A 9,353-nucleotide genomic window follows, 5' to 3' on the forward strand; every position below is an offset into this window, starting at 1 on the left:
CATTCTCATAGAGTTGGTAGACACATTCCCTGCCCACAAGGAGCTTATAGTCTAGAGGGAAAAGATGAACAGAGTTTACACACACACACACACACACACACACACACATACACACAACGGGTTCTTGCACCCTCCATCAAGACTTTTTTTTCTTTTTAATAGTATTAGTTAAGCATTTACTACATGGCATGCATTTTACTTATATACAAGCTAATCACGTTGGAGTCGGTCTATATCCCATATGGGGCTCACAGTCTTAATCCCCATTTTACAGATGAGGTAACTGAGACAACCCCTCTCAGGATCACACCTAGAGAGTTTCCAGTACTCTACCAGTCTCAGCTACGGAGGGGGAGTCAAGCAGAGGCCTACCCATTCCGTTCCTAGCTTGGGCAGTGGCTAGCCAGTGGAAGGCAATCTGCTACAAGTCAAATTCACCTGTGCTGGGCAGCAGCGACATGGGAGAGAGAAGATGGCATAGACTTAAGTTTACTGCATGGAAGGAGGCAATGGTGAACCCCTTCCATATTTCTACCAAGAAAACTTTATGGATCCACTGCCAGATCGATCGCAGATGGAGGTGGAGCATTCTGGGAGAGATTCATTCATTTAGTCATTCAATCATATTTATTGAGCTCTTACTGTGTGCAGAGCACTGTACTAAGCACTTGGAATGTACAGTTCGGGAACAGATAGAGACGATCCCTGCCCAACAACGGGCTCACGGCCTAAACATGTGTCCATGGTATCGCTATGGGTCCAACACAGCTCGACAGCATAAGGCAACAACAACTGAGGCAAAGAGAAGTTAAGGGACTTGCCTAAGGTCACACAGTAGACAAGTGGCAGTCAGAATTAGAACCCAGGTCCTTCTGATTCCTGGGCCTATGCAGTATCAACTAGCCCATTCTATTTATCTTATCCTGCCCTGATACGTTACTATTGTCCAATCAGTGCAACAACCAGTGACCATCTCTAGTATTTATATACTTTCTTCCTTTCCCTGAACATGGACCCCCTCCAATCTTGCTTCCATCCCCTCCACTCCATTGAAACTGCCCTCTCAAAGGTCACCCATGACCTCCTTCTTGCCAAATCCAATGGCTCCTACTCCATCCTAATCCTTCTCGACCTCTCAGCTGCCTTTGACACTGTTAACCATCCCCTGCTCCTCCATGCTTCATCTCACCTTGGCTTCACGGACTCCGTCCTTTCTTGGTTTTCCTCTTATCTTTCAGGCCATTCATTTTCCGTCTCCTTCATGGCTCCTCCTCCCCCTCCCATCCACTAACTGTAGGGGTTCCTCAAGGGTCAGTTCTTGGCCCCCTTCTGTGCTCCATCTATACTCGCTCCCTTGGTGAACTCATTCGCTCCCATGGCTTCAACTATCATCTCTATGCAGATGACACCCAAATCTACATCTCCTCCCCTGATCTCTCCTCCTCATTCTCTCCTCCTCCCTCCAGGCTCGTATCTCCTCCTGCCTCCAGGATGTCTCCACCTGGATGTCTGCCCACTACCTAAAACTCAACAAGTTAAAACTGAACTCCTTATCTTCCCTCCCAAACCCTGTTCTTTCCCTGACTTCCCTGTCACTATGGATGGCACAACCATTCTACCCATCTCACAGGCCTTCAACCTTGGTGTGGTCCTTGACTCAGCTCTCTCATTCACCCCAGATATCCAAACTGTCACCAATGCCTGCTGGTCTTACCTTCACAGTATCACTAAGAACCGCCCTTTCTTCTCCATCCAAACTATCATGCTGGTACAAGATCTCATAATATCCTGACTGGATTATTGTGTCAGCCTCCTCTAGGATGTCCCTTCCTCCTGTCTCTCCCCACTCCAGTCTATTCTTCATTCCACTGCTTGGATCATCTTCCAACAGAAAGGTCTGGGCATGTCACTCCCCTCCTCAAAAACTTCCAGTGGTTGCCTATCAACCTTTAAATGAAACAAAAACTCCTCACTCTTGTATTCAAAGCTCTCCATCACCTTGCCCCCTCCTACCTCACTTCCTTTCTCTCTTTCTTTTGCCCACCCTGTACACTCCACTCCTCTGCCTCTCACCTCCTCATGGTCCCCTGTTCACGCCTATCCTGCCGTCGACCCCTGGCCCATATCCTACCTCTGGCCTGGAATGCCCTCCCTCCTCACATCCGTCAAACTAATTCTCTTTCCCTTTTCAAAGTCCTACTTAGAGCTCACCTCCTCCAGGAGGCCTTCCCAGACTGAGGCCCTCTTTCCCTCTCCTCTCCCCCCACCCCCTGCTCTTCCCCCTTCCCCTCCCCTCAGCACTATGCTCATTTGTATATACTATGTATTACCCTATTTATTTTGTTAATGAGGTGTATATCTCCTTGATTCTATTTATCTTGATGATACTGTCTTGTTTTTGTTTTGTTCTGTTTTGCTTTGTTGTTTTTCTTCCCCGTTTAGACTGTGAACCTGTCATTGGGCAGGGATTGACTCTGTTGCCAAACTATACATTCCAAGAGCTTAGTACAGTGCTCTGCACATAGTAAGTGCTCAATAAATACAATTGTATGAATGAATGAACGTGTGTATATTTGTATAACCCATCTTATAATCAATAATGCAACTTGATTAGTTTATTTTAAAATTGTTTCATTGTGTGCAAGAAATATGGCACTTGACACCTTGTTTCTAACTTATTTACCTTCTCTAGAAATATGGTTGATTAATATGCATATGAACTCTTGTTCAGGCAGCATGGAATGGAAGTGCTTTGGTGATGCAGAGAGGTGCAGACAAATTAGAGAGAAATCAGAATTCTGGCTGCTACTACATTCAGTAGAGTGCACTGCACCCAGGAGATATTCAGTAAAATGCCACGACTTTTACTATTTGGTAAGCATCTGGTAATCATTCATGGCATTTATTGTACTATTGAACTATTGAGCACTTAGCAGGTAAACACTTAAGCACTTAACACAGTAAACATTCAATAAATACCACTGATTAAGTGCTGGCTATGTGTTAAGAGTTGGGCTAGAGATAAAGATAGCCAAAGTCCTGTCCTAAATGGGACTCGCTGTAACTTTATCACAAGTTTCAGATGAAGAAACTGATGCCTGGAGAATTTAAGTTACTTGCCCAACATCACACAACAGGCCAATAGCAGAGCTGGGGCTAGAACTGTGATTTTTTTAAAATCCTAAACCAATTTCTTTATGAAGTAACAACAGCATTAATAATGTAATAGCTGCCAATGAGACACAATCCCCATCCCACATAGGGGAGGGTGAACAAGTACTTAATCCCCATTTTACAGATGAGAAAACTGAGGCAAAGAACAATTAAGGATTTGCTCATTCTCACAAAGCAGGTAGTTGGTAGAGAGACTCTCGAATTTCCTGACTCTCAGGCCCATGCTCTTTCCATTGCACCATGCTGCTTCTCCAGATAAGGGACCATTCCTTCATTCAATAGTGTTTATTGAGGGGCTCTTGGGAAGCATGTTCTCTTGGGTGCTCTTCATGCCCTTATATATTTTACAATTTAATGATAGAAGAGGGGATTAACAAAAGTGAAGGATGTTCCCAAATCAAAGCAACTAAGGTCAAATCTTCGAATAAGGGCAATCTTCGAGGAGTCAAAAGAAAAAACGGACTAAAAGACAAAAATCTAAGAAAGCAGCCCCTATGACAGAATCACCAATCAATCCACATCATTTAGGATTTTATTTAGCTGAATATTTCCACGCTTCTCCCTTCCACCTTTTTCTTTTCTTCCTCAAATCCTCCTATTCACAGACTCTCGGCATGCCACAGGGATTCATCAGTTAGAGCTAGCCGGTTTAAATATGGTGTTAAAATGGTGCTAATTGGGAACTGTTAGCACTTAGTGGGGTAGAGGTAGACAAAGTGTCGCAGCACATGGGGGGGGGGCAGGATTTGAAAATAAGGTGTTAAATCCCACCAGGGGACTTCATTCACCTTTTGAGGACTGGTTTAGGTACAGATTGACCTAAATTGAACTGTATGTGCTCAAAATAAGCAAAAAACAGGAGATTCTAAAACATTTCTTTTTTAAAACAATATGCCAAATGAAACATTTAGAGCAGTTGGGGCCCCCCAAATAATATCATTTAACCCCCACTGTCCACGCTCTTCCTTCTGTGACACATTTTGTGATGTGATGATATCATTGTGACACGCAACTGCCTCATCTGAGGAGTTATTTTGTGTGTGGAGATGGAAAAAAAGGAGGGAATGGAAAAGAGAGAAGGGGAAAAGGGGAGGTAAAAGAGTGCAATATGGAGAAGGGTACCTCTAGTCCCTGAAAAGTAGCGTGGCTCAGTGGAAAGAGCCTGGGTTTGGGAGTCGGAGGTCAGGGGTTCTAATCCTGGCTCCGCCACTTGTCAGCTATGTGACTTTGGGCAAGTCACTTAACTTCTCTGTGCCTTAGTTACCTCATCTGTAAAATGGGCATTAAGACTGTCAGCCCCACGTGGGACAATCTGATTACCTTGTATCTACCCATTACTTAGAACAGTGCTTGGCACATAGTAAGTGCTTAAAAAATACCAAAATTAATATTATTATTACTAGCCATAATAATCAAGATTGTCAACAACAGCGTTTTTTGAGAGATTAATAAAAATAATGGTATTTGTTAAGTGCTTACTATGTGCCAAGCACTGTTCTAAGCACTGGGAAGATACAAGATAATCAGATTGTCCCACCTGGGGTTCACAATTTTAGCAGCGTGGCTCAGTGGAAAGTACATGGGCTGGGGAGTCAGAGATCATGGGTTCAAATCCTAGCTCTGCCACTTGTCAGCTGTGTGACTTTGGACAAGTCACTTAACTTCTCTGTGCCTTAGTTACCTCATTTGTAAAGTGGGCATTAAGACTATGAGTCCCACGTGGGACAACCTGATCACCTTGTATCCTCCTCATATCTTAAAACAGTGCTTGGAACATAGTAAACGCTTAACAAATGTCATTATTATTAATCCCCATTTTAAGATAAGGTAGCTGAGGCACAGATAAGTGAAGTGACTTGCCCAAAGTCACTCAGCTGACAAGTGGCAGAGCCGGGATTAGAACCCACGACCCCTGACTCCCAAACCCGTGTTCTCTCCACTGAGCCAGGCAGTTTACTGTGTGTAAATTATATTAGAGTACATTATAATGCAACAGAGTAGGTAGTCACGTTCCCTTTCCACAGTGAGCATGCAGTCCAGAAGAGAAGACAGGCATTAGTAGAAATAATTGATAGATATGTGCATAGTGTATTCTCCAAGTGCTTAGTACAGTGTTCTGCATACAATAAGCGCTCAATAAATACAATTCAATGAATGAATGAATGAATAGTGTTGTGGGGTTGAGGGTGGGGCAAAAATTAAATGCCTGAAAGCCACAGATCCAAGTGTATTGGTGATGCAGAAGGGAGAGGGAGCAGGGGGAAAGAGGGCTTACTTGGGGAAGGCCTTTCGGAGGAGATGTGAATTCAGTAAGGTTATAGTGACGGGAATTCTTACAGTCCCAGGAAGTTGAGCTCAGAAGGAGGATCTTTAACAGTGTTGAAAGGTGGAGTCCTTTCAGTTTGACAGAGGAGGAGGAGGAGGTGCGAGAGAAATTCAGTTCAGGTCAGTAGTATGAGTGATAGCTTGGTGGTATAATGGTTCCAGACTCACTTTACCTAACAGTTCTATAATAATAATGATAATAATTGTGGTATTTGTTAAGCGCTTACTGTTTTCCAGGCACTGTACTAAGCGCTGGGGTGGTTACAAGGAAATAGGGTTGGACGCAGAAGCGACATGGGAGAGAGAAGATGGCAGAGACTTAAGTTTACTGCATGGAAGGAGGCAATGGTAAACCACTTCCATATTTCTACCAAGAAAACTTTATGGATCCACTGCCAGATCGATCGCAGATGGAGGTGGAGCATTCTGGGAGAGATTCATTCATTTAGTCATTCAATCATATTTATTGAGCTCTTACTGTGTGCAGAGCACTGTACTAAGCACTTGGAATGTACAGTTCGGGAACAGATAGAGACGATCCCTGCCCAACAATGGGCTCACGGCCTAAACATGTGTCCATGGTATCGCTATGGGTCCAACACAGCTCGACAGCATAAGGCAACAACAACTGAGGCAAAGAGAAGTTAAGGGACTTGCCTAAGGTCACACAGTAGACAAGTGGCAGTCAGAATTAGAACCCAGGTCCTTCTGATTCCTGGGCCTATGCAGTATCAACTAGCCCATTCTATTTATCTTATCCTGCCCTGATACGTTACTATTGTCCAATCAGTGCAACAACCAGTGACCATCTCTAGTATTTATATACTTTCTTCCTTTCCCTGAACATGGACCTCCTCCAATCTTGCTTCCATCCCCTCCACTCCATTGAAACTGCCCTCTCAAAGGTCACCCATGACCTCCTTCTTGCCAAATCCAATGGTTCCTACTCCATCCCTGTCCCACATGAGGTTTATAGTCTTAATCCCCATTTTTACAGATGAGGTAGCTGAGGCCCAGAGAAATGAAGTGACTTGCCCAAGGCCACACAGCAGGCAAATGATGGAGCTAGGATTTGAATCCATGACCTTCTGGCTCCCAGGCCCATGCTCTATCCACTACACCATGCTATGATGTTGACTCCATATCTAGCCACCTCATGAACTATTAAAGTTGTCCTTATAGGCCAAGGATTAGTTTCATCATTACTGAGCATCCTGATGTTCTGGCATAACACATGTCATATCACATACCTGGTCATCCCAACTGCCTATAGTGGCCATCCTAATGACACAACCATTATGGCCATATCCTCTTCCCGTCCTCCCCGATCCATCTTACTCTCCCGGTGTTGGCTGGGGGGGTGCTGCAAAGCAGGGAATGGGCAGAGGAGGAGAGGTGGAAGGGACTGCAGTGCTGTTGAATAAGAAATGAAAGCAAAGCTGGGCTAGGGGCTCACCTGTCAGGGGAGGACTGACTATGGAAGACATGGAAGACTGCAGAGAGAAGAATAAACTCTCTTCTGGCAAATATACTTTTTCTTTAAATAGCCATCTCCAGGTGATTAGTTCTGCTCATAGCCTTAAGGAAGACAAAAGTGGAAAACCAAAAGGGCAGCTAATCGAGGAAAGAAAAAAGTGAATATTTGAAAGTGATAGGGACTGCTCTATCCTGCCCTTGGCCATTTACATAGCAATTTTGCTTTCATATTCAATAAAATTACTATGGCAACCCCTGCCATCGCCTGACACCCTGAAAGTCTTCTGAAAGCCATTACAGTGTTAGCCAAGAATTATCAAATCAAACTCACTTGCAGAGGATCTTATGGTATGTAGTAATCGATGACATAGTTTGATTTCAACAATGCATTTACTATGTGCTTTGGGGTCTATGTCAAAGCTTTTTCTTCCTTTGTTGAAATCCAGAACTCAAACTAATCTTCATAATACAGTAAGTGAAAGTGCAACTGGTTGAGGGTGTACTGTTATTTTATTTGAACCCTGGGTTATTGTGGCACTACCCTTAGCTAACTTACCTTCCCTTCCCTCTCAGGGCTATCAATCAACTAATCAACAGTATTTATTGGGTGCTTACTCTGTGCAGAGCACTGTACTAAACACTTCAGAGATTACAATACCATAATACCTGCCCACAAGGAGATTACATTCTAGAAGAGGAGCTTGCAATCTAGAGTTTCCCAGCATTCTATGACATTCGTACATGAAGTCTTGTAATACTGAGTTATCTAAGCTGAAGCAGTACCAAGGATGCTCCAGCCCAAACAAGAAACACCAAGGATTTAAAGTGACTAAGAGAGGATGGGGTCACTGCAAGGTGGAATTATCCTTCAGTTTGATGATAACACTATTGATAATGATATTGTATTGAAGAATGTGGGTATAAGCCAACCAATTTAGCCAGAAGAGTCCCAATTCTGGGCCAGCTGCATTTTTTATAAAATTGCTCAAGGCGCCAGAGGGTCTTCTGGCTAGAACAGGATATATGGCAACCTGTTTACAAATTCCAAGCCAGAAGTCTAAAGAGAGAGCAAAACCACGGGAATATGAGTTAAGTGGTTAAGAAGGTATCTCAATAGGGGCAGGATGAAAGGAATAGAGAAGATTCAAAACAGGTCTAGATAGATTCGAGGATGGCAGGCCCAGAGGGAGCTGCTAGTGGGAAATAGCCTTAAATACTAAGCAAGGTGTGTTTTTCCACCTCTCCTTTGCTACTTTTTCCTTTGAAAATTCACAATTTTCCACTATTTATATGTCAACTCTTTTCCAAAAGCGTTCCAAGGAGACCTCATGAATGAGCAGATGGCAAAGCTCAGAATGCTAGGAAGAATGAAAAGGTTGGGGGAGTAAAAGGCCAGTAGAAATGGGACCCTTGCTGTCATCTCTGATTATTGTTAATCATAATAATGATGATGGTATTTGTTAAGCACTTACTATGGGTGAAGCACTGTTCTAAGCACTGAGCACTGTTATTAGAGAAGCAGGGTGGCCTAGTAGAAAGAGCTTGAGTCTGGGTCTTAATCTTGGATCTGCCATTTGACTGCTGTGTGACCTTGGGCAAGTCACTAACTTCTCTGTACCTCAGTGTTTTCATGTAGATTCAATACCTATTCTCCCTCCCTCAGACTGTGAACCCTGCGTCCAACCTGATTATTTCGTATCTTCCTGGGACTTACCACCGTTTAGAACAGTGCTTGGCACATAGTAAGTGCTTAAAAAATACCATTATTATTATTACTATTATTGTTGTACAGTGTTTACCACATAATAAGCACTTAACAAATATCAGTTATCATTATTTAGTATTCAGCTGGTTATTGAATTCCACCAGTTCTTACTCTTCAACATTTCTCAGGTTTTCCCTTTCCTCGCCACCTTAATGGACTCCACTCATTTTCATGCCCTCAGTGTAACCCATGGATTACTGCAGCCATCTCTTGTTAATGGTCCCCTTGCTTTAAAATGTTATTCAGAGTACAACATGATCCTGCTCAAAAATCCCAGGCCCTACCCATTTCTCTCAAATTCTCAAAAATTTCTACCACTGGCCTCAAGACTCTACACCAGCTGTCCTTCTCTCTAGTTCCCCACTTTGTGCATGGCACTCTAACCTTCTAACTATACCTAACTTGCAGCTCTGCTGTCTCCAACTTTCCACTTTCCACTTACAACTTTCCTCGAATGTGAAGCTTCGCTGGCCTCAACTCTGACAAATCATACTCTTCCCCATTCTATTTATATTGAATTTATTTATATATTTCCCCATTTTCAAAGCCCACTTAGAAAACCACTTCCTCGAGTGTTAATAGTAATTATAATGATGGTATTTGCTAAGCGCTT

General features: G+C 43.3%; 1 non-coding gene across 1 annotated transcript; it reads left to right on the forward strand.

Moving 5' to 3' along the window:
- The first annotated feature begins 292 nt into the window (after positions 1–292).
- On the forward strand, positions 293–429 carry LOC114809392. The gene has a single exon (XR_003757179.1). It is a non-coding gene; the product is annotated as a small nucleolar RNA SNORA7 (small nucleolar RNA).
- Positions 430–9,353: the final 8,924 nt, after the last annotated feature.

Source organism: Ornithorhynchus anatinus, chromosome 2 (genome assembly GCF_004115215.2).
Source record: "Ornithorhynchus anatinus isolate Pmale09 chromosome 2, mOrnAna1.pri.v4, whole genome shotgun sequence".
NCBI classification, from domain to species: domain Eukaryota; kingdom Metazoa; phylum Chordata; class Mammalia; order Monotremata; family Ornithorhynchidae; genus Ornithorhynchus; species Ornithorhynchus anatinus.